The sequence below is a fragment of the Manihot esculenta genome, chromosome 7 (assembly GCF_001659605.2).
Source record: "Manihot esculenta cultivar AM560-2 chromosome 7, M.esculenta_v8, whole genome shotgun sequence".
In the NCBI taxonomy this organism is placed as follows: Eukaryota; Viridiplantae; Streptophyta; class Magnoliopsida; order Malpighiales; family Euphorbiaceae; genus Manihot; species Manihot esculenta.
In genome coordinates, this window is record NC_035167.2 from 25,845,941 (window position 1) to 25,871,018 (window position 25,078).

General features: G+C 54.0%; 30 non-coding genes across 30 annotated transcripts; all 30 read left to right on the forward strand.

Moving 5' to 3' along the window:
* Positions 1–385: 385 nt before the first annotated feature.
* Positions 386–504, forward strand: LOC122724226. Its single transcript, XR_006351495.1, has one exon. It is a non-coding gene; the product is annotated as a 5S ribosomal RNA (ribosomal RNA).
* Positions 505–889: 385 nt separating this feature from the next.
* On the forward strand, positions 890–1,008 carry LOC122724237. Its single transcript, XR_006351505.1, has one exon. It is a non-coding gene; the product is annotated as a 5S ribosomal RNA (ribosomal RNA).
* A 384-nt stretch (positions 1,009–1,392) lies between these two features.
* LOC122724248 lies at positions 1,393–1,511 on the forward strand. The gene has a single exon (XR_006351516.1). It is a non-coding gene; the product is annotated as a 5S ribosomal RNA (ribosomal RNA).
* Positions 1,512–1,896: 385 nt separating this feature from the next.
* LOC122724259 lies at positions 1,897–2,015 on the forward strand. Its single transcript, XR_006351527.1, has one exon. It is a non-coding gene; the product is annotated as a 5S ribosomal RNA (ribosomal RNA).
* A 385-nt stretch (positions 2,016–2,400) lies between these two features.
* On the forward strand, positions 2,401–2,519 carry LOC122724266. Its single transcript, XR_006351530.1, has one exon. It is a non-coding gene; the product is annotated as a 5S ribosomal RNA (ribosomal RNA).
* Positions 2,520–2,903: 384 nt separating this feature from the next.
* LOC122724277 lies at positions 2,904–3,022 on the forward strand. Its single transcript, XR_006351541.1, has one exon. It is a non-coding gene; the product is annotated as a 5S ribosomal RNA (ribosomal RNA).
* Positions 3,023–3,407: 385 nt separating this feature from the next.
* Positions 3,408–3,526, forward strand: LOC122724283. Its single transcript, XR_006351547.1, has one exon. It is a non-coding gene; the product is annotated as a 5S ribosomal RNA (ribosomal RNA).
* Positions 3,527–3,910: 384 nt separating this feature from the next.
* LOC122724284 lies at positions 3,911–4,029 on the forward strand. Its single transcript, XR_006351548.1, has one exon. It is a non-coding gene; the product is annotated as a 5S ribosomal RNA (ribosomal RNA).
* A 385-nt stretch (positions 4,030–4,414) lies between these two features.
* LOC122724285 lies at positions 4,415–4,533 on the forward strand. The gene has a single exon (XR_006351549.1). It is a non-coding gene; the product is annotated as a 5S ribosomal RNA (ribosomal RNA).
* Positions 4,534–4,918: 385 nt separating this feature from the next.
* On the forward strand, positions 4,919–5,037 carry LOC122724286. The gene has a single exon (XR_006351550.1). It is a non-coding gene; the product is annotated as a 5S ribosomal RNA (ribosomal RNA).
* Positions 5,038–5,422: 385 nt separating this feature from the next.
* LOC122724288 lies at positions 5,423–5,541 on the forward strand. The gene has a single exon (XR_006351552.1). It is a non-coding gene; the product is annotated as a 5S ribosomal RNA (ribosomal RNA).
* A 385-nt stretch (positions 5,542–5,926) lies between these two features.
* LOC122724290 lies at positions 5,927–6,045 on the forward strand. Its single transcript, XR_006351553.1, has one exon. It is a non-coding gene; the product is annotated as a 5S ribosomal RNA (ribosomal RNA).
* A 385-nt stretch (positions 6,046–6,430) lies between these two features.
* LOC122724291 lies at positions 6,431–6,549 on the forward strand. Its single transcript, XR_006351554.1, has one exon. It is a non-coding gene; the product is annotated as a 5S ribosomal RNA (ribosomal RNA).
* A 385-nt stretch (positions 6,550–6,934) lies between these two features.
* LOC122724292 lies at positions 6,935–7,053 on the forward strand. The gene has a single exon (XR_006351555.1). It is a non-coding gene; the product is annotated as a 5S ribosomal RNA (ribosomal RNA).
* A 386-nt stretch (positions 7,054–7,439) lies between these two features.
* Positions 7,440–7,558, forward strand: LOC122724293. The gene has a single exon (XR_006351556.1). It is a non-coding gene; the product is annotated as a 5S ribosomal RNA (ribosomal RNA).
* Positions 7,559–7,943: 385 nt separating this feature from the next.
* LOC122724294 lies at positions 7,944–8,062 on the forward strand. Its single transcript, XR_006351557.1, has one exon. It is a non-coding gene; the product is annotated as a 5S ribosomal RNA (ribosomal RNA).
* A 385-nt stretch (positions 8,063–8,447) lies between these two features.
* LOC122724295 lies at positions 8,448–8,566 on the forward strand. The gene has a single exon (XR_006351559.1). It is a non-coding gene; the product is annotated as a 5S ribosomal RNA (ribosomal RNA).
* A 385-nt stretch (positions 8,567–8,951) lies between these two features.
* Positions 8,952–9,070, forward strand: LOC122724296. Its single transcript, XR_006351560.1, has one exon. It is a non-coding gene; the product is annotated as a 5S ribosomal RNA (ribosomal RNA).
* Positions 9,071–9,455: 385 nt separating this feature from the next.
* Positions 9,456–9,574, forward strand: LOC122724297. The gene has a single exon (XR_006351561.1). It is a non-coding gene; the product is annotated as a 5S ribosomal RNA (ribosomal RNA).
* Positions 9,575–9,959: 385 nt separating this feature from the next.
* On the forward strand, positions 9,960–10,078 carry LOC122724298. The gene has a single exon (XR_006351562.1). It is a non-coding gene; the product is annotated as a 5S ribosomal RNA (ribosomal RNA).
* A 385-nt stretch (positions 10,079–10,463) lies between these two features.
* LOC122724300 lies at positions 10,464–10,582 on the forward strand. The gene has a single exon (XR_006351564.1). It is a non-coding gene; the product is annotated as a 5S ribosomal RNA (ribosomal RNA).
* Positions 10,583–20,894: 10,312 nt separating this feature from the next.
* LOC122724301 lies at positions 20,895–21,013 on the forward strand. The gene has a single exon (XR_006351565.1). It is a non-coding gene; the product is annotated as a 5S ribosomal RNA (ribosomal RNA).
* Positions 21,014–21,398: 385 nt separating this feature from the next.
* Positions 21,399–21,517, forward strand: LOC122724302. The gene has a single exon (XR_006351566.1). It is a non-coding gene; the product is annotated as a 5S ribosomal RNA (ribosomal RNA).
* A 385-nt stretch (positions 21,518–21,902) lies between these two features.
* On the forward strand, positions 21,903–22,021 carry LOC122724303. Its single transcript, XR_006351567.1, has one exon. It is a non-coding gene; the product is annotated as a 5S ribosomal RNA (ribosomal RNA).
* Positions 22,022–22,406: 385 nt separating this feature from the next.
* LOC122724304 lies at positions 22,407–22,525 on the forward strand. The gene has a single exon (XR_006351568.1). It is a non-coding gene; the product is annotated as a 5S ribosomal RNA (ribosomal RNA).
* A 385-nt stretch (positions 22,526–22,910) lies between these two features.
* LOC122724305 lies at positions 22,911–23,029 on the forward strand. The gene has a single exon (XR_006351569.1). It is a non-coding gene; the product is annotated as a 5S ribosomal RNA (ribosomal RNA).
* A 385-nt stretch (positions 23,030–23,414) lies between these two features.
* Positions 23,415–23,533, forward strand: LOC122724306. The gene has a single exon (XR_006351570.1). It is a non-coding gene; the product is annotated as a 5S ribosomal RNA (ribosomal RNA).
* Positions 23,534–23,918: 385 nt separating this feature from the next.
* LOC122724307 lies at positions 23,919–24,037 on the forward strand. The gene has a single exon (XR_006351571.1). It is a non-coding gene; the product is annotated as a 5S ribosomal RNA (ribosomal RNA).
* Positions 24,038–24,422: 385 nt separating this feature from the next.
* Positions 24,423–24,541, forward strand: LOC122724308. The gene has a single exon (XR_006351572.1). It is a non-coding gene; the product is annotated as a 5S ribosomal RNA (ribosomal RNA).
* Positions 24,542–24,926: 385 nt separating this feature from the next.
* LOC122724309 lies at positions 24,927–25,045 on the forward strand. Its single transcript, XR_006351573.1, has one exon. It is a non-coding gene; the product is annotated as a 5S ribosomal RNA (ribosomal RNA).
* Positions 25,046–25,078: the final 33 nt, after the last annotated feature.

Below are 25,078 nucleotides of genomic sequence, written 5' to 3' on the forward strand. Positions count from 1 at the left end.
TTTTCTTTTTCTTTTCCTCCGCAGCGCTCCTCGCCGCCGGCGGTGCCATTTCGGGTTTTTATTTTCTCGCTCGGTATCGCTATCGATTTAGATACATGTGCATGTCGAAAAGTTAAATGGGAATGAAAAAAGAAAAATGAAGATCGCCGAAAGCGGGGGAACGAGCAAGAAGATGGGGCCACGAGACGGAAAGACAGGCGGGGGAGGGAGTCCCGCAGCGACGGAGCAGCGCGGGGAGGGGAGAAGGAACCGGGACGGGAGGCGAAGAGGGGGCAGGGGGAAGGCACGGTACGGGACGCGGGGCCCACGCGCCGGATGGAGAGGGGAGGGGCGCCGCGCGGAGGTGGGGGAAAGGTATGTGTGATTTGATGGCGAGGGACACAACGGGTGCGATCATACCAGCACTAATGCACCGGATCCCATCAGAACTCCGAAGTTAAACGTGCTTGGGCGAGAGCAGTACTAAGATGGGTGACCTCTTGGGAAGTCCTCGTGTTGCACCCCTTTTCTTTTTCTTTTCCTCCGCAGCGCTCCTCGCCGCCGGCGGTGCCATTTCGGGTTTTTATTTTCTCGCTCGGTATCGCTATCGATTTAGATACATGTGCATGTCGAAAAGTTAAATGGGAATGAAAAAAGAAAAATGAAGATCGCCGAAAGCGGGGGAACGAGCAAGAAGATGGGGCCACGAGACGGAAAGACAGGCGGGGGAGGGAGTCCCGCAGCGACGGAGCAGCGCGGGGAGGGGAGAAGGAACCGGGACGGGAGGCGAAGAGGGGGCAGGGGGAAGGCACGGTACGGGACGCGGGGCCCACGCGCCGGATGGAGAGGGGAGGGGCGCCGCGCGGAGGTGGGGGAAAGGTATGTGTGATTTGATGGCGAGGGACACAACGGGTGCGATCATACCAGCACTAATGCACCGGATCCCATCAGAACTCCGAAGTTAAACGTGCTTGGGCGAGAGCAGTACTAAGATGGGTGACCTCTTGGGAAGTCCTCGTGTTGCACCCCTTTTCTTTTTCTTTTCCTCCGCAGCGCTCCTCGCCGCCGGCGGTGCCATTTCGGGTTTTTATTTTCTCGCTCGGTATCGCTATCGATTTAGATACATGTGCATGTCGAAAAGTTAAATGGGAATGAAAAAAGAAAAATGAAGATCGCCGAAAGCGGGGGAACGAGCAAGAAGATGGGGCCACGAGACGGAAAGACAGGCGGGGGAGGGAGTCCCGCAGCGACGGAGCAGCGCGGGGAGGGGAGAAGGAACCGGACGGGAGGCGAAGAGGGGGCAGGGGGAAGGCACGGTACGGGACGCGGGGCCCACGCGCCGGATGGAGAGGGGAGGGGCGCCGCGCGGAGGTGGGGGAAAGGTATGTGTGATTTGATGGCGAGGGACACAACGGGTGCGATCATACCAGCACTAATGCACCGGATCCCATCAGAACTCCGAAGTTAAACGTGCTTGGGCGAGAGCAGTACTAAGATGGGTGACCTCTTGGGAAGTCCTCGTGTTGCACCCCTTTTCTTTTTCTTTTCCTCCGCAGCGCTCCTCGCCGCCGGCGGTGCCATTTCGGGTTTTTATTTTCTCGCTCGGTATCGCTATCGATTTAGATACATGTGCATGTCGAAAAGTTAAATGGGAATGAAAAAAGAAAAATGAAGATCGCCGAAAGCGGGGGAACGAGCAAGAAGATGGGGCCACGAGACGGAAAGACAGGCGGGGGAGGGAGTCCCGCAGCGACGGAGCAGCGCGGGGAGGGGAGAAGGAACCGGGACGGGAGGCGAAGAGGGGGCAGGGGGAAGGCACGGTACGGGACGCGGGGCCCACGCGCCGGATGGAGAGGGGAGGGGCGCCGCGCGGAGGTGGGGGAAAGGTATGTGTGATTTGATGGCGAGGGACACAACGGGTGCGATCATACCAGCACTAATGCACCGGATCCCATCAGAACTCCGAAGTTAAACGTGCTTGGGCGAGAGCAGTACTAAGATGGGTGACCTCTTGGGAAGTCCTCGTGTTGCACCCCTTTTCTTTTTCTTTTCCTCCGCAGCGCTCCTCGCCGCCGGCGGTGCCATTTCGGGTTTTTATTTTCTCGCTCGGTATCGCTATCGATTTAGATACATGTGCATGTCGAAAAGTTAAATGGGAATGAAAAAAGAAAAATGAAGATCGCCGAAAGCGGGGGAACGAGCAAGAAGATGGGGCCACGAGACGGAAAGACAGGCGGGGGAGGGAGTCCCGCAGCGACGGAGCAGCGCGGGGAGGGGAGAAGGAACCGGGACGGGAGGCGAAGAGGGGGCAGGGGGAAGGCACGGTACGGGACGCGGGGCCCACGCGCCGGATGGAGAGGGGAGGGGCGCCGCGCGGAGGTGGGGGAAAGGTATGTGTGATTTGATGGCGAGGGACACAACGGGTGCGATCATACCAGCACTAATGCACCGGATCCCATCAGAACTCCGAAGTTAAACGTGCTTGGGCGAGAGCAGTACTAAGATGGGTGACCTCTTGGGAAGTCCTCGTGTTGCACCCCTTTTCTTTTTCTTTTCCTCCGCAGCGCTCCTCGCCGCCGGCGGTGCCATTTCGGGTTTTTATTTTCTCGCTCGGTATCGCTATCGATTTAGATACATGTGCATGTCGAAAAGTTAAATGGGAATGAAAAAAGAAAAATGAAGATCGCCGAAAGCGGGGGAACGAGCAAGAAGATGGGGCCACGAGACGGAAAGACAGGCGGGGGAGGGAGTCCCGCAGCGACGGAGCAGCGCGGGGAGGGGAGAAGGAACCGGGACGGGAGGCGAAGAGGGGGCAGGGGAAGGCACGGTACGGGACGCGGGGCCCACGCGCCGGATGGAGAGGGGAGGGGCGCCGCGCGGAGGTGGGGGAAAGGTATGTGTGATTTGATGGCGAGGGACACAACGGGTGCGATCATACCAGCACTAATGCACCGGATCCCATCAGAACTCCGAAGTTAAACGTGCTTGGGCGAGAGCAGTACTAAGATGGGTGACCTCTTGGGAAGTCCTCGTGTTGCACCCCTTTTCTTTTTCTTTTCCTCCGCAGCGCTCCTCGCCGCCGGCGGTGCCATTTCGGGTTTTTATTTTCTCGCTCGGTATCGCTATCGATTTAGATACATGTGCATGTCGAAAAGTTAAATGGGAATGAAAAAAGAAAAATGAAGATCGCCGAAAGCGGGGGAACGAGCAAGAAGATGGGGCCACGAGACGGAAAGACAGGCGGGGGAGGGAGTCCCGCAGCGACGGAGCAGCGCGGGGAGGGGAGAAGGAACCGGGACGGGAGGCGAAGAGGGGGCAGGGGGAAGGCACGGTACGGGACGCGGGGCCCACGCGCCGGATGGAGAGGGGAGGGGCGCCGCGCGGAGGTGGGGGAAAGGTATGTGTGATTTGATGGCGAGGGACACAACGGGTGCGATCATACCAGCACTAATGCACCGGATCCCATCAGAACTCCGAAGTTAAACGTGCTTGGGCGAGAGCAGTACTAAGATGGGTGACCTCTTGGGAAGTCCTCGTGTTGCACCCCTTTTCTTTTTCTTTTCCTCCGCAGCGCTCCTCGCCGCCGGCGGTGCCATTTCGGGTTTTTATTTTCTCGCTCGGTATCGCTATCGATTTAGATACATGTGCATGTCGAAAAGTTAAATGGGAATGAAAAAAGAAAAATGAAGATCGCCGAAAGCGGGGGAACGAGCAAGAAGATGGGGCCACGAGACGGAAAGACAGGCGGGGGAGGGAGTCCCGCAGCGACGGAGCAGCGCGGGGAGGGGAGAAGGAACCGGACGGGAGGCGAAGAGGGGGCAGGGGGAAGGCACGGTACGGGACGCGGGGCCCACGCGCCGGATGGAGAGGGGAGGGGCGCCGCGCGGAGGTGGGGGAAAGGTATGTGTGATTTGATGGCGAGGGACACAACGGGTGCGATCATACCAGCACTAATGCACCGGATCCCATCAGAACTCCGAAGTTAAACGTGCTTGGGCGAGAGCAGTACTAAGATGGGTGACCTCTTGGGAAGTCCTCGTGTTGCACCCCTTTTCTTTTTCTTTTCCTCCGCAGCGCTCCTCGCCGCCGGCGGTGCCATTTCGGGTTTTTATTTTCTCGCTCGGTATCGCTATCGATTTAGATACATGTGCATGTCGAAAAGTTAAATGGGAATGAAAAAAGAAAAATGAAGATCGCCGAAAGCGGGGGAACGAGCAAGAAGATGGGGCCACGAGACGGAAAGACAGGCGGGGGAGGGAGTCCCGCAGCGACGGAGCAGCGCGGGGAGGGGAGAAGGAACCGGGACGGGAGGCGAAGAGGGGGCAGGGGGAAGGCACGGTACGGGACGCGGGGCCCACGCGCCGGATGGAGAGGGGAGGGGCGCCGCGCGGAGGTGGGGGAAAGGTATGTGTGATTTGATGGCGAGGGACACAACGGGTGCGATCATACCAGCACTAATGCACCGGATCCCATCAGAACTCCGAAGTTAAACGTGCTTGGGCGAGAGCAGTACTAAGATGGGTGACCTCTTGGGAAGTCCTCGTGTTGCACCCCTTTTCTTTTTCTTTTCCTCCGCAGCGCTCCTCGCCGCCGGCGGTGCCATTTCGGGTTTTTATTTTCTCGCTCGGTATCGCTATCGATTTAGATACATGTGCATGTCGAAAAGTTAAATGGGAATGAAAAAAGAAAAATGAAGATCGCCGAAAGCGGGGGAACGAGCAAGAAGATGGGGCCACGAGACGGAAAGACAGGCGGGGGAGGGAGTCCCGCAGCGACGGAGCAGCGCGGGGAGGGGAGAAGGAACCGGGACGGGAGGCGAAGAGGGGGCAGGGGGAAGGCACGGTACGGGACGCGGGGCCCACGCGCCGGATGGAGAGGGGAGGGGCGCCGCGCGGAGGTGGGGGAAAGGTATGTGTGATTTGATGGCGAGGGACACAACGGGTGCGATCATACCAGCACTAATGCACCGGATCCCATCAGAACTCCGAAGTTAAACGTGCTTGGGCGAGAGCAGTACTAAGATGGGTGACCTCTTGGGAAGTCCTCGTGTTGCACCCCTTTTCTTTTTCTTTTCCTCCGCAGCGCTCCTCGCCGCCGGCGGTGCCATTTCGGGTTTTTATTTTCTCGCTCGGTATCGCTATCGATTTAGATACATGTGCATGTCGAAAAGTTAAATGGGAATGAAAAAAGAAAAATGAAGATCGCCGAAAGCGGGGGAACGAGCAAGAAGATGGGGCCACGAGACGGAAAGACAGGCGGGGGAGGGAGTCCCGCAGCGACGGAGCAGCGCGGGGAGGGGAGAAGGAACCGGGACGGGAGGCGAAGAGGGGGCAGGGGGAAGGCACGGTACGGGACGCGGGGCCCACGCGCCGGATGGAGAGGGGAGGGGCGCCGCGCGGAGGTGGGGGAAAGGTATGTGTGATTTGATGGCGAGGGACACAACGGGTGCGATCATACCAGCACTAATGCACCGGATCCCATCAGAACTCCGAAGTTAAACGTGCTTGGGCGAGAGCAGTACTAAGATGGGTGACCTCTTGGGAAGTCCTCGTGTTGCACCCCTTTTCTTTTTCTTTTCCTCCGCAGCGCTCCTCGCCGCCGGCGGTGCCATTTCGGGTTTTTATTTTCTCGCTCGGTATCGCTATCGATTTAGATACATGTGCATGTCGAAAAGTTAAATGGGAATGAAAAAAGAAAAATGAAGATCGCCGAAAGCGGGGGAACGAGCAAGAAGATGGGGCCACGAGACGGAAAGACAGGCGGGGGAGGGAGTCCCGCAGCGACGGAGCAGCGCGGGGAGGGGAGAAGGAACCGGGACGGGAGGCGAAGAGGGGGCAGGGGGAAGGCACGGTACGGGACGCGGGGCCCACGCGCCGGATGGAGAGGGGAGGGGCGCCGCGCGGAGGTGGGGGAAAGGTATGTGTGATTTGATGGCGAGGGACACAACGGGTGCGATCATACCAGCACTAATGCACCGGATCCCATCAGAACTCCGAAGTTAAACGTGCTTGGGCGAGAGCAGTACTAAGATGGGTGACCTCTTGGGAAGTCCTCGTGTTGCACCCCTTTTCTTTTTCTTTTCCTCCGCAGCGCTCCTCGCCGCCGGCGGTGCCATTTCGGGTTTTTATTTTCTCGCTCGGTATCGCTATCGATTTAGATACATGTGCATGTCGAAAAGTTAAATGGGAATGAAAAAAGAAAAATGAAGATCGCCGAAAGCGGGGGAACGAGCAAGAAGATGGGGCCACGAGACGGAAAGACAGGCGGGGGAGGGAGTCCCGCAGCGACGGAGCAGCGCGGGGAGGGGAGAAGGAACCGGGACGGGAGGCGAAGAGGGGGCAGGGGGAAGGCACGGTACGGGACGCGGGGCCCACGCGCCGGATGGAGAGGGGAGGGGCGCCGCGCGGAGGTGGGGGAAAGGTATGTGTGATTTGATGGCGAGGGACACAACGGGTGCGATCATACCAGCACTAATGCACCGGATCCCATCAGAACTCCGAAGTTAAACGTGCTTGGGCGAGAGCAGTACTAAGATGGGTGACCTCTTGGGAAGTCCTCGTGTTGCACCCCTTTTCTTTTTCTTTTCCTCCGCAGCGCTCCTCGCCGCCGGCGGTGCCATTTCGGGTTTTTATTTTCTCGCTCGGTATCGCTATCGATTTAGATACATGTGCATGTCGAAAAGTTAAATGGGAATGAAAAAAGAAAAATGAAGATCGCCGAAAGCGGGGGAACGAGCAAGAAGATGGGGCCACGAGACGGAAAGACAGGCGGGGGAGGGAGTCCCGCAGCGACGGAGCAGCGCGGGGAGGGGAGAAGGAACCGGGACGGGAGGCGAAGAGGGGGCAGGGGGAAGGCACGGTACGGGACGCGGGGCCCACGCGCCGGATGGAGAGGGGAGGGGCGCCGCGCGGAGGTGGGGGAAAGGTATGTGTGATTTGATGGCGAGGGACACAACGGGTGCGATCATACCAGCACTAATGCACCGGATCCCATCAGAACTCCGAAGTTAAACGTGCTTGGGCGAGAGCAGTACTAAGATGGGTGACCTCTTGGGAAGTCCTCGTGTTGCACCCCTTTTCTTTTTCTTTTCCTCCGCAGCGCTCCTCGCCGCCGGCGGTTGCCATTTCGGGTTTTTATTTTCTCGCTCGGTATCGCTATCGATTTAGATACATGTGCATGTCGAAAAGTTAAATGGGAATGAAAAAAGAAAAATGAAGATCGCCGAAAGCGGGGGAACGAGCAAGAAGATGGGGCCACGAGACGGAAAGACAGGCGGGGGAGGGAGTCCCGCAGCGACGGAGCAGCGCGGGGAGGGGAGAAGGAACCGGGACGGGAGGCGAAGAGGGGGCAGGGGGAAGGCACGGTACGGGACGCGGGGCCCACGCGCCGGATGGAGAGGGGAGGGGCGCCGCGCGGAGGTGGGGGAAAGGTATGTGTGATTTGATGGCGAGGGACACAACGGGTGCGATCATACCAGCACTAATGCACCGGATCCCATCAGAACTCCGAAGTTAAACGTGCTTGGGCGAGAGCAGTACTAAGATGGGTGACCTCTTGGGAAGTCCTCGTGTTGCACCCCTTTTCTTTTTCTTTTCCTCCGCAGCGCTCCTCGCCGCCGGCGGTGCCATTTCGGGTTTTTATTTTCTCGCTCGGTATCGCTATCGATTTAGATACATGTGCATGTCGAAAAGTTAAATGGGAATGAAAAAAGAAAAATGAAGATCGCCGAAAGCGGGGGAACGAGCAAGAAGATGGGGCCACGAGACGGAAAGACAGGCGGGGGAGGGAGTCCCGCAGCGACGGAGCAGCGCGGGGAGGGGAGAAGGAACCGGGACGGGAGGCGAAGAGGGGGCAGGGGGAAGGCACGGTACGGGACGCGGGGCCCACGCGCCGGATGGAGAGGGGAGGGGCGCCGCGCGGAGGTGGGGGAAAGGTATGTGTGATTTGATGGCGAGGGACACAACGGGTGCGATCATACCAGCACTAATGCACCGGATCCCATCAGAACTCCGAAGTTAAACGTGCTTGGGCGAGAGCAGTACTAAGATGGGTGACCTCTTGGGAAGTCCTCGTGTTGCACCCCTTTTCTTTTTCTTTTCCTCCGCAGCGCTCCTCGCCGCCGGCGGTGCCATTTCGGGTTTTTATTTTCTCGCTCGGTATCGCTATCGATTTAGATACATGTGCATGTCGAAAAGTTAAATGGGAATGAAAAAAGAAAAATGAAGATCGCCGAAAGCGGGGGAACGAGCAAGAAGATGGGGCCACGAGACGGAAAGACAGGCGGGGGAGGGAGTCCCGCAGCGACGGAGCAGCGCGGGGAGGGGAGAAGGAACCGGGACGGGAGGCGAAGAGGGGGCAGGGGGAAGGCACGGTACGGGACGCGGGGCCCACGCGCCGGATGGAGAGGGGAGGGGCGCCGCGCGGAGGTGGGGGAAAGGTATGTGTGATTTGATGGCGAGGGACACAACGGGTGCGATCATACCAGCACTAATGCACCGGATCCCATCAGAACTCCGAAGTTAAACGTGCTTGGGCGAGAGCAGTACTAAGATGGGTGACCTCTTGGGAAGTCCTCGTGTTGCACCCCTTTTCTTTTTCTTTTCCTCCGCAGCGCTCCTCGCCGCCGGCGGTGCCATTTCGGGTTTTTATTTTCTCGCTCGGTATCGCTATCGATTTAGATACATGTGCATGTCGAAAAGTTAAATGGGAATGAAAAAAGAAAAATGAAGATCGCCGAAAGCGGGGGAACGAGCAAGAAGATGGGGCCACGAGACGGAAAGACAGGCGGGGGAGGGAGTCCCGCAGCGACGGAGCAGCGCGGGGAGGGGAGAAGGAACCGGGACGGGAGGCGAAGAGGGGGCAGGGGGAAGGCACGGTACGGGACGCGGGGCCCACGCGCCGGATGGAGAGGGGAGGGGCGCCGCGCGGAGGTGGGGGAAAGGTATGTGTGATTTGATGGCGAGGGACACAACGGGTGCGATCATACCAGCACTAATGCACCGGATCCCATCAGAACTCCGAAGTTAAACGTGCTTGGGCGAGAGCAGTACTAAGATGGGTGACCTCTTGGGAAGTCCTCGTGTTGCACCCCTTTTCTTTTTCTTTTCCTCCGCAGCGCTCCTCGCCGCCGGCGGTGCCATTTCGGGTTTTTATTTTCTCGCTCGGTATCGCTATCGATTTAGATACATGTGCATGTCGAAAAGTTAAATGGGAATGAAAAAAGAAAAATGAAGATCGCCGAAAGCGGGGGAACGAGCAAGAAGATGGGGCCACGAGACGGAAAGACAGGCGGGGGAGGGAGTCCCGCAGCGACGGAGCAGCGCGGGGAGGGGAGAAGGAACCGGGACGGGAGGCGAAGAGGGGGCAGGGGGAAGGCACGGTACGGGACGCGGGGCCCACGCGCCGGATGGAGAGGGGAGGGGCGCCGCGCGGAGGTGGGGGAAAGGTATGTGTGATTTGATGGCGAGGGACACAACGGGTGCGATCATACCAGCACTAATGCACCGGATCCCATCAGAACTCCGAAGTTAAACGTGCTTGGGCGAGAGCAGTACTAAGATGGGTGACCTCTTGGGAAGTCCTCGTGTTGCACCCCTTTTCTTTTTCTTTTCCTCCGCAGCGCTCCTCGCCGCCGGCGGTGCCATTTCGGGTTTTTATTTTCTCGCTCGGTATCGCTATCGATTTAGATACATGTGCATGTCGAAAAGTTAAATGGGAATGAAAAAAGAAAAATGAAGATCGCCGAAAGCGGGGGAACGAGCAAGAAGATGGGGCCACGAGACGGAAAGACAGGCGGGGGAGGGAGTCCCGCAGCGACGGAGCAGCGCGGGGAGGGGAGAAGGAACCGGGACGGGAGGCGAAGACGGGGCAGGGGGAAGGCACGGTACGGGACGCGGGGCCCACGCGCCGGATGGAGAGGGGAGGGGCGCCGCGCGGAGGTGGGGGAAAGGTATGTGTGATTTGATGGCGAGGGACACAACGGGTGCGATCATACCAGCACTAATGCACCGGATCCCATCAGAACTCCGAAGTTAAACGTGCTTGGGCGAGAGCAGTACTAAGATGGGTGACCTCTTGGGAAGTCCTCGTGTTGCACCCCTTTTCTTTTTCTTTTCCTCCGCAGCGCTCCTCGCCGCCGGCGGTGCCATTTCGGGTTTTTATTTTCTCGCTCGGTATCGCTATCGATTTAGATACATGTGCATGTCGAAAAGTTAAATGGGAATGAAAAAAGAAAAATGAAGATCGCCGAAAGCGGGGGAACGAGCAAGAAGATGGGGCCACGAGACGGAAAGACAGGCGGGGGAGGGAGTCCCGCAGCGACGGAGCAGCGCGGGGAGGGGAGAAGGAACCGGGACGGGAGGCGAAGAGGGGGCAGGGGGAAGGCACGGTACGGGACGCGGGGCCCACGCGCCGGATGGAGAGGGGAGGGGCACCGCGCGGAGGTGGGGGAAAGGTATGTGTGATTTGATGGCGAGGGACACAACGGGTGCGATCATACCAGCACTAATGCACCGGATCCCATCAGAACTCCGAAGTTAAACGTGCTTGGGCGAGAGCAGTACTAAGATGGGTGACCTCTTGGGAAGTCCTCGTGTTGCACCCCTTTTCTTTTTCTTTTCCTCCGCAGCGCTCCTCGCCGCCGGCGGTGCCATTTCGGGTTTTTATTTTCTCGCTCGGTATCGCTATCGATTTAGATACATGTGCATGTCGAAAAGTTAAATGGGAATTGTAACGACCCGGAAATCCGACCCGTTACCGGCGCTATGATCCAGATCGGCTTAAGGCCGCCGGGACCCGTAGCAAGCCAAGCATACCTGCTGTAACCTGTAATATCCCATACATGATCAACAAAAAACATGAAACTGTAAACTTTTTCTTTCTTTTTCCAAGTTTAACCTGAACATGTGCACATCTAATAACATAACCACCACTGGAGTCCTCATCAAATGCTCCAATGGGGTATTTCATCATTCGATAAGCTTGGACTAACAATTACATCATAAAAACATTTCTATAGATCATGTGTCAAAGGGATAACCATAAACATAGGGTCAAGCACACACTAATCCTCAATCATCATCATCATCATTACATTACATTACATGGTCATAATTACTCATTACATCATATTCATGTCCACTACTATCTATTACAACATACAAGGCTTGACTTCACTCTAGCCGACTTCTTGATCTATCCTGTACCTGCAACTTTGGGGATAAAGGGAGTGGGGTGAGCTACTAGAGCCCAGTGAGCAGAAACTAAAAACATTTGTTTTAATTCCTCCATTTTTAGGTACATTATTATTCATTTTATTATTATTATTATCATCAATTAACTTTTTCTTATTCATGCTTTCATGTATGCGCCATAACACAGACATTTCACAACAAGGATGAACTTGTCACCATTTAGCCCCAATCTTTCTTACTTATACATGCCGGGGGCGTAGAGCCGTAGCAGGCACACCCGGACTTCCATAATCTGTCATAGTGCCAGGGGCGTAGAGCCGTAGCAGGCACACCTGGACTCACATAGGCTATCATGACATACAAGGGCTAATGGATCATTCAACATTCATCCACATCAACAACAAAGTGTGCAATGCAACATATTCGTGACTTCTAATGCAAACAACCTAATATTGCATGGCATAATGATGCATGGGCAATGCTTTATGATTCATTCATTTATTCGTTTACTTTAAAGCTTAAGGGGTTGTTCCACTCACCTGGTAACTGAAGCTTTAACAACGAACTCTAAACGACTATCTCACAACCGGGGGTCTCGGTTCCTCGGGTCCGAACCTACACAGGTGGACTCAAATGAGGCACCAAACATACATGAACATGACTCCAAAAGACTCTCCAAAAACCCCCCAAAACATCCTGAAACAACACATGAAAACATGCAAGAAATGGCTGAACAGGGCACTTTCGGCGGCAGGTTCGGCGGCCGAAAGTCCCTCCAGAGACGAAAGTCAGGCAGGTTCGGCGGCACCTTCGGCGGCCGAACCTCCCAGACAGAGACGAAACTTGAGTTTCGGGGGCAGGCTTCGGCAGCCGAAACTGCCTCCACAAGGGGGTTCGGCGGCCGAAAGTCACTTCGGCGGCCGAACCTGAGTTTCTGCCGAAGGGCAGAAACTTGGTTCCCTTGTGTCCACAGCCTCCAAAACCAAACATGCATAAACTTGCTTCTACACATGCATACACATCATACTTCACACCTAGGGGTCTCAAACTATAATATACCCCATCTACAACACTTCAAACACACAAACATCAACATACATTGTTCATCAAAGCATACATTATACCCATAAACATACACATAACCTAAACATGCATTCTACCCCATCAACTTGCATAAAACTTTCATAAAACATAAAAGAAGCATAGATCGAGGCTTACCTCTTGAAGATCTAGAGGAAGAACGACCCTAGCTCGGAAAATGGAGGGATTTAGCTCCAAGACTTCCAAGCTCCAAACTTGCTTAAAAACACTCAAAAACTTTTGTGGAACCTTAAAACTCAAAGAAAAGGAAGAGATTTGGAGGAAGAACTCAAGATTTGCTAAGGGAAGGTCGGAAGCTTGCTGTGGCCGAAAATGGGAGAAAACCTCGCCCATTTCGGCTAAGGGTCCCTTTTATAGTGGCTGGCCAGGCCACGTTCGGGGGCCGAAAGTGCCTCCGCATGCATGCAAGGTTCGGCGGCCGAACATGACTTTCGGCGGCCGAACTTGGACTTCCCTCACCCATGCTTTCGGGGGCCTAACGTGCCTCCAAAACGCATGCATGTTCGGCGGCCGAACTTGAGGTTCGGCGGCCGAACCTGGGTTTTCCTCCAAAGACTTTTCATGCAAAAACTCATTAATTTTCATACTTAAAACATGAAATACATGAAAACATTTCATAAAATCATAGTTTTACCCTTCTAGAGGTTTCCGACATCCGAGGTCCCACCGGACGGTAGGGATTCCGATACCGGAGTCTAGCCGGGTATTACATTCTCCCCCCCTTAAGAACATTCGTCCCCGAATGTTCCTCAACTAACACACAAAGCATGGCATCAATCATAACATACAACAGCATACATGCAACACATAGAACAACTAACATTCACCTCAAAACAGATGGGGGTATTGCTGGAGCATGGACTCCCGTGTCTCCCAGGTACATTCTTCAATATTGTGGTGGTTCCAAAGGACTTTCACCATCGGAATTTCCTTGTTCCTCAGCTTTCTGATCTGAGTGTCTAGGATCCGCACTGGCTGTTCTACATAGGTGAGATCCTCTTGGATCTCTACATCAGGCTCACTGAGAACCTTGCTCGGATCTGACACGTACTTCCGTAACAGAGAAACATGGAAAACCGGATGGATTCTCTCCATCGAAGTAGGCAAGTCTAGCTTGTACGACACATTACCGACCCTCTGAAGCACCTCGAAAGGACCGATGTACCGTGGGGCTAACTTACCCTTCTTCCCGAACCGAACCACTCCTTTCATAGGAGACACCTTGAGCAAAACCAAATCCCCCTCCTGAAACTCTAGCTGTCTTCTGCGGATATCTGCATAACTCTTCTGTCGACTAGCAGCAGTCTTGATCCTCTCTCTGATTATGGGTACCACCCTGCTGGTAAGCTCTACTAACTCTGGACCCGCAAGAGTCCTCTCTCCTACTTCCTCCCAGCAGATAGGTGATCTGCACTTCCTCCCATATAAAGCTTCATATGGAGCCATCCCTATGCTAGCATGATAGCTGTTATTGTAGGCAAACTCCACCAAAGGCAGATGTTGCCTCCAAGAACCGCCAAAATCTAGCACACACATTCTGAGCATATCCTCTATTGTCTGGATGGTCCTTTCTGACTGTCCGTCTGTCTGTGGGTGGAAGGCAGTACTGAAGTCTAATCTGGTACCCATAGCGTTCTGCAGACTCCGCCAAAACCTGGAGGTGAACTAGGGCCCTCTATCTGACACTATAGATACCGGAACCCCATGCAGTCTGACAATCTCATCTACGTACACCTGCGCCAACTTGTCCACAGAGTAACCACTCCTGACAGGGATGAAGTGAGCAGATTTGGTGAGTCTGTCCACAATCACCCATATGGAGTCCAATCTGTTGGACGTCGCCGGTAACCCCACTACGAAGTCCATAGCTATATTCTCCCATTTCCACTCTGGAATCGGTAGTGGATTCAACATTCCAGCCGGCTTCTGATGCTCTAGTTTCACCCTCTGACACACATCGCAGGCTGACACGAACAGTGCCACGTCCTTCTTCATAGCTGGCCACCAATACACCCTCTTCAGATCCTGATACATCTTGGTGGCTCCAGGGTGAACACTATACCTGGTATTATGGGCTTCCCCCATAATATCTCCCTTCAGACCAATGTCATCTGGCACACATAATCTGTTCCCGTAGCGGAGGATCCCCTTATCATCAAACCTGTACTCATTACTCTGGCCTGACTGAACCGTTCTGGCAATCCTGACCAACTCTGGGTCCTCATGCTGTTTCTGAGCTACCTGCTCTAGAAACACGGGTGTCACTCTCATCTGAGCCACTAAGGCACCTGTGCCAGACAACTCCAACTGTAATCCCTCATTCATAAGTCTGTGGAACTCCTTCACCACCGGCCTCCTCTCTGCTGAAATGTGGGATAGACTGCCGAGTGATTTCCGGCTTAGGGCGTCTGCCACAACATTCGCCTTACCCGGATGGTACTGAATCTTGCAATCATAGTCACTCAACAGCTCTACCCATCTCCTCTGCCTCATGTTCAGTTCTCTCTGACTCAAGATGTACTGCAGGCTCTTATGATCAGTGAAGATCTCACACTTTACCCCATAAAGGTAATGCCTCCACATCTTGAGTGCAAAGATCACTGCTGCCATCTCTAGGTCATGTGTGGGGTAATTCAGCTCATGCTTTTTCAGCTGTCTAGAAGCATAAGCGATCACCCTCTCATTTTGCATTAGCACACAACCCAGTCCCACACGGGACGCATCACAATATACTGAGAAGTCATCATCACTTTTTGGCAGAGCTAACACTGGTGCTGAAGTCAACCTCCTCTTAAGCTCCTCAAAGCTTTCCTCACACTGATCGGTCCATACAAACTTCTGATTCTTCTTTGTCAATTTGGTCATAGGAGCAGCAATCTTTGAGAAGTCCTGAACGAACCTCCAGTAGTAACCTGCTAAACCCAGAAAACTCTTGATCTCGGTCACTGTGGTGGGTCTAGGCCAGTTAGCTACAGCCTCTACCTTCTTGGGGTCTACTTCAATACCCTGTTCTGACACAACGTGCCCCAAGAATGAAATGCTCCTAAGCCAAAACTCACACTTGGAGAACTTGGCATACAAGCCATGCTCTCTCAAGGTCTGCAAAACTGTCCTCAGGTGATGGGCATGCTCCTCTGCATTTCTGGAATACACTAAGATATCGTCTATGAAGACAATAACGAAGTGATCCAGATACTGACTGAATACTCTGTTCATGAGGTCCATGAATGCTGCAGGGGCGTTGGTCAACCCAAACGGCATCACAAGGAACTCATAGTGCCCATACCTGGTCCTGAAAGCTGTCTTCGGTACATCTTCATTCCTTATCCTCAACTGATGGTACCCTGATCTCAGATCTATTTTGGAGAAACAACCTGCTCCTGCTAGCTGGTCGAATAGATCGTCGATCCTCGGCAGAGGGTACTTGTTCTTGGTAGTGACCTTGTTCAACTGTCTGTAGTCGATACAAAGTCTGAGGGATCCATCCTTCTTCCTCACAAACAAAACCGGAGCACCCCAAGGTGAAGTACTCGGTCGGATGAAACCCTTATCTACCAGCTCTTGCAACTGTTCCTTCAGTTCTTTCAATTCAGCTGGTGCCATCCTGTAGGGAGGGATAGAGATCGGGCTGGTACCAGGCATTAACTCAATCTCGAACTCTATCTCCCTAGCAGGTGGTAACCCTGGCAGCTCGTCTGGGAAAACATCTAAGAATTCACTCACCACAGGCAATGAGGCGGGCTCTCTGACATGACTATCTAACTCCCTCACATGAGCTAGAAACCCCTGACATCCCCTCCTAAGCAACCTACGAGCCTGAAGAGCTGAGATCAGACCTCTAGGTGTACCCCTCTTGTCTCCTCTGAAGACGACCTCTGACCCATCCTGATCTCTGAATCTGACTACCTTGTCTCTACAGTCCAAGGTAGCACCATGGGTCGATAACCAATCCATCCCTAGAATGACGTCAAAATCTGTCAAATCTAGAACCACGAGGTCGGCGGAAAGGCATCTTCCCTCTATGAAAACTGGACTACATTGGCAGACTGCCTCTGCCACTGACGGGTCACACTTGGGTCCACTGACCCATAGGGGACACTCTAACCCAGAGACCATCAATCCTACCCTCTCCACGACTCTCGGAGCAATAAAAGAATGAGATGCACCCGGGTCCATTAAGGCATACACATCAGAACAACCAATGATGAGATTACCTGCCACCACGGTGTTGGATGTGCTGGCCTCCTGCTGAGTCATAGTGAAGATCCGTGCCGGAGCTGATGGACCTTCACCTCTGTATCCTGCTGATGAAGAGGCTGACCCTCTCCCCCTGCCTCTGCCACTGACCTGTGTTGCGGCTGGAGCTACTGGCTGCACTACACTGTCGGAGGCTGTCTGCTGAGACGGTGCTGCAAAGGCTGCTCTAGGACAATCTCGAGCCAAATGACCCGCCTGTCCGCACCTGAAACATGTGTTTGTCCCTGCCAGACATACTCCCTTGTGTGGTCTCCCACATCTCATACATGCTGTAACCTCTGCGCCAGAGCTTGAGCCACTGCCTAAACCCAGACCTGACTTGATCTTGTTCCAGAACTTATTCTTCTTAGATTTTCTGTGGCCTCTGTCCCACTTCTTACTGCCTGCAACTGCTGTACTCAGAGAAGAAGAGTCTAACCTTTCCCCACCTGGGGTCTTGGAACCAGAAGACTGTGCCACTGACTGTTTTACCTTCCCCTCAACGATAGCACTAGCCTCCATTCTTCTAGCCATATCCACTATGGCGTGGAAACTCTCCCTCTCTGCTGACTGTACCAAAGAGGAATACCTGGAGTGCAGCCTCATAATATATCTCCTTGACTTCTTTTGATCTGTGTCCAAATTCAGCCCAGCATATGGCAACAACTCCAGGAACCTGTCTGTGTACTCCTCCACACTCATCTGATCAGTCTGCCTCAACTGCTCGAATTCTATCATCTTCTGCTCTCTAGAGCTCTCAGGGAAAGCCCATCCTGCAAACTCATTTGCGAACTCCTCCCAGGACATACTGTCCGCTCTCGGGTTCACATAGTTCTTAAACCAACTACGTGCCTTCTTGCACTCTAGTGTGAACCCAGCCATCTGAATGGCTCTACTGTCATCAGCCCCTATCTCATCTGTAATCGTCTTGACCCTGTTCAGATACTCAAATGGGTCATCGCCTGATCGGTACTGAGGAGCACCCAACTTCATGTAATCGGTCATCTTGACCTTGCTCCCTCCAGATGAGGTAGGTTTGGGTACTTGTGTTTCCGGGACAGTAGGTACTGGTGGCGGTGGCGGTGCAACATCCCCTGGGTTAGGGTTTGCTATACTGGTATAGGGAGGTGGAGGTGGGTACGTGGGGTACTGAGAGTATGGTGGGTAGTAAGGTGGGTATGGCATATGTGGAGGATAAGGGCTAAAACTGGGGTAATCCGATGTACCTCCCATCGAATACCCTGGATGGTGTGAATAGGGTGGGTAGTGATGTGGCTGGACATGACTCGAGGCCTGAGTGCCTCCTTCTGATTCTCCCATGCCCTCTTCCGGCATACTCACACCGAGACTGCCATCCCTCCTTTGATCTACTTCCATATCCTCAGACGCTCCTCCCTGCACTGTTCCTCTTACTGATCTGCTTCTTCCCAGATCCAAAGACCTTCTAGGGTCTCTTGCTACTCTGTCTCTGTTGGACCTACTGGACATTGCCCTAGGCAAAGCTGAAGGACGGGCATCAGTGCCCTCGTCCTGAGGTGGCACTCCAGTCAATCGTGCAGATCGACGAGTTCCTCTCATTCTATCTTCTGAAAAACAGCACACAGTATAAACAATCATTAGCATCATATGGTTCATGTGGAAACACATGAACCCTCATCACATACATAGCATCATATCATAGCATTTATGCACATGCATATCATCATGGCATATCATATCATCATATAGACAGGACTCTACATCCTATCCTAGTGGACATGGTTTTCCTAGTGTGCTTGACCTTCTAAAACATCTATGAGCCCAACACTCTAGGTCCGACCATATGAACCTAGGGCTCTGATACCACTCTGTAACGACCCGGAAATCCGACCCGTTACCGGCGCTAGGATCCAGATCGGCTTAAGGCCGCCGGGACCCGTAGCAAGCCAAGCATACCTGCTGTAACCTGTAATATCCCATACATGATCAACAACATACATGAAACTGTAAACTTTTTCTTTCTTTTTCCAAGCTTAACCTGAACATGTGCACATCTAATAACATAACCACCACTGGAGTCCTCATCAAATGCTCCAATGGGGTATTTCATCATTCGATAAGCTTGGACTATCAATTACATCATAAAAACATTTCTATAGATCATGTGTCAAAGGGATAACCATAAACATAGGGTCAAGCACACACTAATCCTCAATCATCATCATCATCATTACATTACATTACATGGTCATAATTACTCATTACATCATGTTCATGTCCACTACTATCTATAACATCATACAGGACTTGACTTCACTCTAGCCGACTTCTTGATCTATCCTGTACCTGCAACTTTGGGGATAAAGGGAGTGGGGTGAGCTACTAGAGCCCAGTGAGTAGAAACTAAAAACATTTGTTTTAATTCCTCCATTTTTAGGTACATTATTATTCATTTTATTATTATTATTATCAATTAACTTTTCTTTCTTATTCATGCTTTCATGTATGCGCCATAACACAAACATTCCACAACAAGGATGAACTTGTCACCATTTAGCCCCTATCTTTCTTACTTATACATGCCGGGGGCGTTGAGCCGTAGCAGGCACACCCGGACTTCCATAATCTGTCATAGTGCCAGGGGCGTAGAGCCGTAGCAGGCACACCTGGACTCACATAGGCTATCATGACATACAAGGGCTAATGGATCATTCAACATTCATCCACATCAACAACAAAGTGTGCAATGCAACATATTCGTGACTTCTAATGCAAACAACCTAATATTGCATGCATAATGATGCATGGGCAATGCTTTATGATTCATTCATTTATTCGTTTACTTTAAAGCTTAAGGGGTTGTTCCACTCACCTGGTAACTGAAGCTTTAACAACGAACTCTGAACGATTATCTCACAACCGGGGGTCTCGGTTCCTCGGGTCCGAACCTACACAGGTGGACTCAAATGAGGCACCAAACATACATGAACATGACTCTAAAATACTCCTCAAAGACCCCCTAAAACATCCTGAAAACATCACATGAAAACATGCAAGAAACGGCTAAACAGGGCACTTTCGGCGGCAGGTTCGGCGGCCGAAAGTCCCTCCAGAGACGAAAGTCAGGCAGGTTCGGCGGCACCTTCGGCGGCCGAACCTCCCAGACAGAAACGAAACTTGAGTTTCGGGGGCAGGCTTCGGCAGCCGAAACTGCCTCCACAAGGGGGTTCGGCGGCCGAAAGTCACTTCGGCGGCCGAACCTGAGTTTCTGCCGAAGGGCAGAAACTTGGTTCCCTTGTGTCCACAGCCTCCAAAACAAGCATAAACTTGCTTCTACACATGCATACACATCATACTTCACACCTAGGGGTCTCAAACTATAATATACCCCATCTACAACACTTCAAACACACAAACATCAACATACATTGTTCATCAAAGCATACATTATACCCATAAACATACACATAACCTAAACATGCATTCTACCCCATCAACTTGCATAAAACTTTCATAAAACATAAAAGAAGCATAGATCGAGGCTTACCTCTTGAAGATCTAGAGGAAGAACGACCCTAGCTCGGAAAATGGAGGGATTTAGCTCCAAGACTTCCAAGCTCCAAACTTGCTTAAAAACACTCAAAAACTTTTGTGGAACCTTAAAACTCAAAGAAAAGGAAGAGATTTGGAGGAAGAACTCAAGATTTGCTAAGGGAAGGTCGGAAGCTTGCTGTGGCCGAAAATGGGAGAAAACCTCGCCCATTTCGGCTAAGGGTCCCTTTTATAGTGGCTGGCCAGGCCACGTTCGGGGGCCGAAAGTGCCTCCGCATGCATGCAAGGTTCGGCGGCCGAACATGACTTTCGGCGGCCGAACTTGGACTTCCCTCACCCATGCTTTCGGGGCCTAACGTGCCTCCAAAACGCATGCATGTTCGGCGGCCGAACTTGACTTTCGGCGGCCGAACCTGGGTTTCCCTCCAAAGACTTTTCATGTAAAAACTCATTTAATTTTCTTACTTAAAACATGAAATACATGAAAACATTTCATAAAATCATAGTTTTACCCTTCTAGAGGTTTCCGACATCCGAGGTCCCACCGGACGGTAGGGATTCCGATACCGGAGTCTAGCCGGGTATTACAGGAATGAAAAAAGAAAAATGAAGATCGCCGAAAGCGGGGGAACGAGCAAGAAGGTGGGGCCACGAGACGGAAAGACAGGCGGGGGAGGGAGTCCCGCAGCGACGGAGCAGCGCGGGGAGGGGAGAAGGAACCGGGACGGGAGGCGAAGAGGGGGCAGGGGGAAGGCACGGTACGGGACGCGGGGCCCACGCGCCGGATGGAGAGGGGAGGGGCGCCGCGCGGAGGTGGGGGAAAGGTATGTGTGATTTGATGGCGAGGGACACAACGGGTGCGATCATACCAGCACTAATGCACCGGATCCCATCAGAACTCCGAAGTTAAACGTGCTTGGGCGAGAGCAGTACTAAGATGGGTGACCTCTTGGGAAGTCCTCGTGTTGCACCCCTTTTCTTTTTCTTTTCCTCCGCAGCGCTCCTCGCCGCCGGCGGTGCCATTTCGGGTTTTTATTTTCTCGCTCGGTATCGCTATCGATTTAGATACATGTGCATGTCGAAAAGTTAAATGGGAATGAAAAAAGAAAAATGAAGATCGCCGAAAGCTGGGGAACGAGCAAGAAGATGGGGCCACGAGACGGAAAGACAGGCGGGGGAGGGAGTCCCGCCGCGACGGAGCAGCGCGGGGAGGGGAGAAGGAACCGGGACGGGAGGCGAAGAGCGGGCAGGGGGAAGGCACGGTACGGGACGCGGGGCCCACGCGCCGGATGGAGAGGGGAGGGGCGCCGCGCGGAGGTGGGGGAAAGGTATGTGTGATTTGATGGCGAGGGACACAACGGGTGCGATCATACCAGCACTAATGCACCGGATCCCATCAGAACTCCGAAGTTAAACGTGCTTGGGCGAGAGCAGTACTAAGATGGGTGACCTCTTGGGAAGTCCTCGTGTTGCACCCCTTTTCTTTTTCTTTTCCTCCGCAGCGCTCCTCGCCGCCGGCGGTGCCATTTCGGGTTTTTATTTTCTCGCTCGGTATCGCTATCGATTTAGATACATGTGCATGTCGAAAAGTTAAATGGGAATGAAAAAAGAAAAATGAAGATCGCCGAAAGCGGGGGAACGAGCAAGAAGATGGGGCCACGAGACGGAAAGACAGGCGGGGGAGGGAGTCCCGCAGCGACGGAGCAGCGCGGGGAGGGGAGAAGGAACCGGTACGGGAGGCGAAGAGGGGGCAGGGGGAAGGCACGGTACGGGACGCGGGGCCCACGCGCCGGATGGAGAGGGGAGGGGCGCCGCGCGGAGGTGGGGGAAAGGTATGTGTGATTTGATGGCGAGGGACACAACGGGTGCGATCATACCAGCACTAATGCACCGGATCCCATCAGAACTCCGAAGTTAAACGTGCTTGGGCGAGAGCAGTACTAAGATGGGTGACCTCTTGGGAAGTCCTCGTGTTGCACCCCTTTTCTTTTTCTTTTCCTCCGCAGCGCTCCTCGCCGCCGGCGGTGCCATTTCGGGTTTTTATTTTCTCGCTCGGTATCGCTATCGATTTAGATACATGTGCATGTCGAAAAGTTAAATGGGAATGAAAAAAGAAAAATGAAGATCGCCGAAAGCGGGGGAACGAGCAAGAAGATGGGGCCACGAGACGGAAAGACAGGCGGGGGAGGGAGTCCCGCAGCGACGGAGCAGCGCGGGGAGGGGAGAAGGAACCGGGACGGGAGGCGAAGAGGGGGCAGGGGGAAGGCACGGTACGGGACGCGGGGCCCACGCGCCGGATGGAGAGGGGAGGGGCGCCGCGCGGAGGTGGGGGAAAGGTATGTGTGATTTGATGGCGAGGGACACAACGGGTGCGATCATACCAGCACTAATGCACCGGATCCCATCAGAACTCCGAAGTTAAACGTGCTTGGGCGAGAGCAGTACTAAGATGGGTGACCTCTTGGGAAGTCCTCGTGTTGCACCCCTTTTCTTTTTCTTTTCCTCCGCAGCGCTCCTCGCCGCCGGCGGTGCCATTTCGGGTTTTTATTTTCTCGCTCGGTATCGCTATCGATTTAGATACATGTGCATGTCGAAAAGTTAAATGGGAATGAAAAAAGAAAAATGAAGATCGCCGAAAGCGGGGGAACGAGCAAGAAGATGGGGCCACGAGACGGAAAGACAGGCGGGGGAGGGAGTCCCGCAGCGACGGAGCAGCGCGGGGAGGGGAGAAGGAACCGGGACGGGAGGCGAAGAGGGGGCAGGGGGAAGGCACGGTACGGGACGCGGGGCCCACGCGCCGGATGGAGAGGGGAGGGGCGCCGCGCGGAGGTGGGGGAAAGGTATGTGTGATTTGATGGCGAGGGACACAACGGGTGCGATCATACCAGCACTAATGCACCGGATCCCATCAGAACTCCGAAGTTAAACGTGCTTGGGCGAGAGCAGTACTAAGATGGGTGACCTCTTGGGAAGTCCTCGTGTTGCACCCCTTTTCTTTTTCTTTTCCTCCGCAGCGCTCCTCGCCGCCGGCGGTGCCATTTCGGGTTTTTATTTTCTCGCTCGGTATCGCTATCGATTTAGATACATGTGCATGTCGAAAAGTTAAATGGGAATGAAAAAAGAAAAATGAAGATCGCCGAAAGCGGGGGAACGAGCAAGAAGATGGGGCCACGAGACGGAAAGACAGGCGGGGGAGGGAGTCCCGCAGCGACGGAGCAGCGCGGGGAGGGGAGAAGGAACCGGGACGGGAGGCGAAGAGGGGGCAGGGGGAAGGCACGGTACGGGACGCGGGGCCCACGCGCCGGATGGAGAGGGGAGGGGCGCCGCGCGGAGGTGGGGGAAAGGTATGTGTGATTTGATGGCGAGGGACACAACGGGTGCGATCATACCAGCACTAATGCACCGGATCCCATCAGAACTCCGAAGTTAAACGTGCTTGGGCGAGAGCAGTACTAAGATGGGTGACCTCTTGGGAAGTCCTCGTGTTGCACCCCTTTTCTTTTTCTTTTCCTCCGCAGCGCTCCTCGCCGCCGGCGGTGCCATTTCGGGTTTTTATTTTCTCGCTCGGTATCGCTATCGATTTAGATACATGTGCATGTCGAAAAGTTAAATGGGAATGAAAAAAGAAAAATGAAGATCGCCGAAAGCGGGGGAACGAGCAAGAAGATGGGGCCACGAGACGGAAAGACAGGCGGGGGAGGGAGTCCCGCAGCGACGGAGCAGCGCGGGGAGGGGAGAAGGAACCGGGACGGGAGGCGAAGAGGGGGCAGGGGGAAGGCACGGTACGGGACGCGGGGCCCACGCGCCGGATGGAGAGGGGAGGGGCGCCGCGCGGAGGTGGGGGAAAGGTATGTGTGATTTGATGGCGAGGGACACAACGGGTGCGATCATACCAGCACTAATGCACCGGATCCCATCAGAACTCCGAAGTTAAACGTGCTTGGGCGAGAGCAGTACTAAGATGGGTGACCTCTTGGGAAGTCCTCGTGTTGCACCCCTTTTCTTTTTCTTTTCCTCCGCAGCGCTCCTCGCCGCCGGCGGTGCCATTTCGGGTTTTTATTTTCTCGCTCGGTATCGCTATCGATTTAGATACATGTGCATGTCGAAAAGTTAAATGGGAATGAAAAAAGAAAAATGAAGATCGCCGAAAGCGGGGGAACGAGCAAGAAGATGGGGCCACGAGACGGAAAGACAGGCGGGGGAGGGAGTCCCGCAGCGACGGAGCAGCGCGGGGAGGGGAGAAGGAACCGGTACGGGAGGCGAAGAGGGGGCAGGGGGAAGGCACGGTACGGGACGCGGGGCCCACGCGCCGGATGGAGAGGGGAGGGGCGCCGCGCGGAGGTGGGGGAAAGGTATGTGTGATTTGATGGCGAGGGACACAACGGGTGCGATCATACCAGCACTAATGCACCGGATCCCATCAGAACTCCGAAGTTAAACGTGCTTGGGCGAGAGCAGTACTAAGATGGGTGACCTCTTGGGAAGTCCTCGTGTTGCACCCCTTTTCTTTTTCTTTTCCTCCGCAGCGCTCCTCGCCGCCGGCGGTGCCATTTCGGGTTTTTATTTTCTCGCTCGGTATCGCTATCGATTTAGATACATGTGCATGTCGAAAAGTTAAATGGGAATGAAAAAAGAAAAATGAAGATCGCCGAAAGCGGGGGAACGAGCAAGAAGATGGGGCCACGAGACGGAAAGACAGGCGGGGGAGGGAGTCCCGCAGCGACGGAGCAGCGCGGGGAGGGGAGAAGGAACCGGGACGGGAGGCGAAGAGGGGGCAGGGGGAAGGCACGGTACGGGACGCGGGGCCCACGCGCCGGATGGAGAGGGGAGGGGCGCCGCGCGGAGGTGGGGGAAAGGTATGTGTGATTTGATGGCGAGGGACACAACGGGTGCGATCATACCAGCACTAATGCACCGGATCCCATCAGAACTCCGAAGTTAAACGTGCTTGGGCGAGAGCAGTACTAAGATGGGTGACCTCTTGGGAAGTCCTCGTGTTGCACCCCTTTTCTTTTTCTTTTCCTCCGCAGCGCTCCTCG